We start from the raw sequence: 5,588 nt of genomic DNA on the forward strand, positions 1-5,588 counted from the left end.
AAAGGTTACTAGTGCCCAGGGGAGGGCAGAATGGGGAGCTACTGCTTCATGGTTGGAGTTTCTGTTTGGGATCACGAAGATGTTCTGGAATTGACAGTGGCGATGGTTACATATGCGTGCTCTTAATGCCACTGAATTGTACACTTAAAAAGTGGTTAAAATGATAAGCTACGTTGTTTATGCTTAAACAAAAGTGAAAAAAGTTACTCTATTAAAAAATCAACTAAATCCAAAAGAATGCAGGAATGGTGAAAAAGAGGGACAGAAAAGTATAAGACTGGCTTGTTATTGGCACTGCTGGCTCAGTTGTGTGCCCACACATGTGGCTGGTCACCCACAAGTTATTCTGAATTGGGACTGGACCACAGCCCAAGCCTTGAGTGGGAGGCGTCATGAGGTGCTTGGCACATTTCTGCCGTGTTCAAGTTGTGTGGGGCTTCGGTGGCAGCTCCAAGTAGATAGGCATCTCCACAGTTAACTCTGCACAAGCAGTAACCTTCCAGTTTATGTGTCTTCTGACATTTATGATTGGACCAGTGTTGGAAGTGCAGATGTCCATTAGATGGTGGTGAGTGTGGGATAGAACCCATACTACAAGAATGTGGAAACGCCCATGGAAACTGACATTAGGCATACCTTCAGAGTAGACTTGTGTGGGGAAATCCTCAACGTGTTCAGCTCTGGCTATCTCAGATGGGAAAAGAAATTTGCTTCTTTAGATTCACTTATTTCAGCAATTCAGGGAGATACTGAGTAAGTTAAGAGACAACTAGATTTGAAACTCAATGAAGATAATGTCTTCCAGTCTCCTTAAAGCAAACTAATGAATGGCACCTGATGAAAAAAATCACCTTATTTATTCATTCATTGTTTGCTAGTATTTTACTGCTCAAAATTATGCAATCTCACCTTGGTTATATTTTTAAAAGCAAACATTTTCCTAAAGCTGTGACTTAGTTTAAACAGTATAATGTAGTTACCATATATCATCCTTCAACTGTTAAGCTAAATACATCATGCGACAGTACTAAAAAGACTCCATCGTGAAAAATCCAAATTGTTTAGGTATTATGTTAATTAATATCTCTTTCAAAGCTTTCTAAAATATACCACTAGAAAGGTCTTAAATGGGTCTTATGAGAGAAATAAAATGTAAGTATGGGTGAGAAGGCAAGGCACTAATCTGAGATGAGAATTATAATTCTCATGGTAAAGAAGCCAGTATGTATGCACTTGTACAGACTGCGCTGCTAGACAGAAAGGCTTATAAAAGTAAAATCATTGAATAAAGGTTTGAAGTTTATTATAAACCCAAGGGGAAAAATCCAGACTTTGTATTTTTGATACATTTTGCCTTAAACATATTTTATTATTGACATAAAGACTTGTGAAATTTTCATTTTAATTAGTCATTTCCTTCATGAGGTCAAATTATTGCATCATGTTCCATTTCTGGATAGATTTGCCTCAATTCTAAATAGTCTAGATTCTCCCCCTCCAACCATTTTTGGTTTGACTTTGAGACAAAGTAAAATGAATGTTTTTCATATCTATAGGTCTCATTTTCGTGTTGGGTAACATTTCTCACTCCTTTTTTAAGAGTAGATATTCTTGTTCTTCAACACTTTTCTTGACTTTGCTTATGTTTTCTTTAAACTGTGTCAGTTTTTTTCCACTTAGGATACCTTACAACAGATTGAATCTGTTTATATCATTCCATCCTTTCACTATATGAACAGTGATTAGCATGCATAACTGTATTGCATTTTTTGACAGAAAAATCTTCATCTTTTGGTTCCCTCAAGATTTAAATGGACACATAGCAGTTCATTTATCTATCCAGTTTCTTAAAGAACACAAAATAGTTTCCCCTAAGAAAGTATTTAAGAGCCAATTAAACTATAAAATACTTAGAAAGCTATTTATTTTAATGTGATTATATGTTTCAGAGCAAATATAAACTGTTGTAGTTGTGTATGCACTGTAATGTAATAATAGCTCACAGAATGCTTGTACCTTGGGGGAGAGGCATAAAGTCTTAGCTAAATGATACTCATACGTACACAGTTTTCCTCTAACTAGCTATACGACTTTTGACTACTTGCGTCTTTTTGCTTTGGGCTCTCGAAATGGTACTTTGCATCACTGTGTGCCTTAGCAAACTATTTGGTGGGGGTCTTGGGGGAGAGAAGTATATAAAAGATAATTTTAAAGATGACAACATTATAAACCACTTTCCCTAATTTACATAATGGGATGATTATAAAAAAGTATTTACGAAGTATATAGGAAAAAATCTAAAGCTGACGTTGGAGAAGCAGGGGAACATAAACTCATTTGGACTGTGTTTTGCTTTTTGCTGTATGAATTTGTAGCAAACAAACCAGTTTCTGGTTTTCACTTCTTTATAAAAATATTTAGAAATCCCTATACTTGAAAGAAAGATGCCTCAATTATCAGTGACTTTATGAAGCAAAGTTTAAAATACACATGCAAAGTGTAAAAACAAATTTGTGTTTTGTTTTGTTTGAATAGCTTGCTGCTGATTATGTTCTCAGTAAGTATAAGAAAGTTCTTTGATATTTTATTGTCACCTTACTTTCTGAAATAGCCAATGCTTTTGTAAATCTTATAGCTTGCTGTTAGGGGTTTGGTAATTATGTTTATATTTTTAAAAATGTTAAGTGTTAAACTATTCTAAGAAGTTAGTTAAAGTAGGACCATTTTGATTTAGCCTAAATATTTTTAGTGTTTGAAATAAATCTTGGCTTAGTGAAAAAAACTGACATACAGAAAACAAATACTAAATGGCTGAAGTAAGGCTTTCCTTATTAGTAATTACTTTATATATGTAAATGGATTAATCTCACGAATTAAAAGGCAGAGATTGGCTGAATGGATTAAAAGACATGATCCAACTATATGCTACCTACAAGAGATTCAATTTAGATTCATGACACAAATAGGTTTAAAGTGAAAGGATGGAAAAAGATATTCCATATAAATAGTAACCAACAGAGAGGCAGTGACTATACTAATATCAGACAAAATAGACTGTAAATCAAAACTGTCATTAGAGACAAGGACATTAGACACTGGAAAAAAGAGTCAATTCATCAGGATAAAGTCATAACCATAAACAATAAATATAAACGTAGTTATAAACATATATGCTCCCAAAACATGTATATATGTGTATATATTCATATATATACACACCAGACAATGAAACCCCAAGATATTTGAAGCAAACATTAACCCAATTGAAGGGAGAAACAGTGCAACAGTATTATTTGGAGATGTCAATATTGCACTTTCAATAATGGCGATCACATCTAGACAGAAGATCAATAAGGACATACAGGACTTCAACAATATAGTTAGTCAACTAGATGTAACAGACATACACACAACACTCTACCCAACAACAGCAGAATACACATTCCTCTCAGACACACAGAGAACACTGTCTAGGACAGACCATATGTTAAACTACAAACAATTCTCAATAAATTTAAAAACACTGAAATCACACAACATAATCTTCTCTGACCACAATGGGTAAAGCCAGAAATCAATAGCAAAAAGAAAACTGGAAAATTTGCCAACATGTGGAAATTAAACAAATGCTGTTAAATAAATTAATCAAAGAATAAATCACAAGGGAAATAGAAAATACTAAGAGATGAATAAAAATGAGAACCCAACATATCAAAACTTACAGGATGCACCAAAGGCAGTTCTTGGAGGGAAATTTATAGCAATAGATGTCTATATTAAAAAAGAAAAAAAGATCTCAAACCAGTAATCTAACTTAACACTTTAAGAAATTATAAAAAGAGCAAAGTAAACCAAAGCTAGCAGAAAAAGGGAAAGTACTGAAAATGAGAGATAAATGAAATAGAGAATAGAAGCACAATAGAGAGAATTAATAAAAACAAAGATTGGTTCTTTGAATAGGTCAACAAAATTGACAAACTTTAGCTATAATGGGAAAGGAAAAAGGGAGAAGATGCAAATAGCAAAATAAAAAATGAGAGTTGGGACGTTACTACTGATTATATACAAATAAGAAAACACTATAAACAAACACATGCCCCCTTAGATTATATAACCTAGATAAAATGGACAAATCCCTAGAAAAGCACAAATTACCAAAATGGATTCAAGAAGAAATAGAAGAAACTGAAAGTTTGAACAGATCTATAAAAAGCAAAGAGATCAAATCAGTTAAAAAAAAAAAAGTCCTCTAAGAAAGAAAAGTGTAGGGGGAGGGTATAGCTCAAGGTGTAGAGCGCATGCTTAGCATGCCTGAGGTCCTGGGTTCAATCCCCAGTACCTCCTCTACAAATAAAATAATAAACCTAATTACCTCCCCCCACCAAAAAAAGAAAAGTGTGGTGCCAGATGATTTCACTGGTAAATTCTACCAAACATTTAAATAAGAATTAACACTCCTTCCCAAACTATTCTGAAAAATGGAAGAGGAGAGAATACTTCTTAAGTCATTCTGAGGGCAGCATTACCTTGATACCAAAGCTACATCACAAATAAAGAAAATTACCACAAATACACACAATACCCCTTATGGCTATAGATACAAAAACCCTTAACAAAATCACAGCATATTAAAAAAGATTATACACCATAAACAACTGGGATTTATCACAAGAATGCAAGGGTGGATCAATATGAAAATCCATCAGTGCAACTCACTACACTGATAGAATGAAGAGGAAAAACCACACAGTCATCTCAATTAATGCAGCAAAAGCATTTGGTAAAATCCAGCAGGCTTTCATAATGAAAGCACTCAGAAAGTTAGGGATAGAAGGGAACTTCTACAGCATGGTAAAGGCCATACAAAATATCCATAGTTAACGTCATAATCAATGGTGAAAAAGTGAAAACTTTCTCACTAAGATCAGGAAAAAGACAACGATGCCTGCTTTTACTACTTAGTTCAACATAGTACCAGGATTTCTAGTCAAGAGAAGGAAATAAAAGGCATCCAAATTGGAAAGGAAGAAGTAAAACTTTTTCAATATGCATGTGACGTGATTCTATTTACAGAAAACCCCAAAGTATCCACAGAAAAACTGCTAGGGAGTTAATAAATGAATTCAGGAAAGTTTCAGAGTACAAGACCAACAGGCAAAAATCAGCAGTTTCTATAATCAGCAATGGACAAATAAAAAAGTGAATAGTGTCCAAAAATATTTAGAAATAAACTTAACCAAGAAGTGAAAGATTTGTACATGAAAATTACAAACATAAGATAGAAAAAGAAGATAAAGATATAAATGAATGAAAAGACATCCAGTGTTCATGTACGGAAAACAATATTAAGATGTCAAAACAGTCTTTAAAAAGAACAAAGTTGAAGGACTCACACAAACCAAGTTTAAAACTGTATTACCAAGCTACAATAATTAAAACAGTGTGGTACTGGCATAAGGATGGCCATCTAGACCAAAGGAGTAGAACTAAGTGTCCAGAAATAAACTCATAGAATTTTTGACCAACTGATTATAAATTTAAAAAAAAATTTTTTTGAGGGGGGGGATTAGGTTATTTATTTATTTTAA

At 33.5% G+C, this 5,588-nt stretch overlaps 1 pseudogene; it reads left to right on the forward strand.

The window, feature by feature from the left end:
• Positions 1-392: 392 nt before the first annotated feature.
• LOC140699998 (riboflavin kinase pseudogene) lies at positions 393-838 on the forward strand (annotated as a pseudogene).
• The last annotated feature ends 4,750 nt before the right edge of the window (positions 839-5,588 follow it).

This window comes from Vicugna pacos, chromosome 12 (assembly GCF_048564905.1).
Source record: "Vicugna pacos chromosome 12, VicPac4, whole genome shotgun sequence".
Lineage (NCBI taxonomy): Eukaryota > Metazoa > Chordata > Mammalia > Artiodactyla > Camelidae > Vicugna > Vicugna pacos.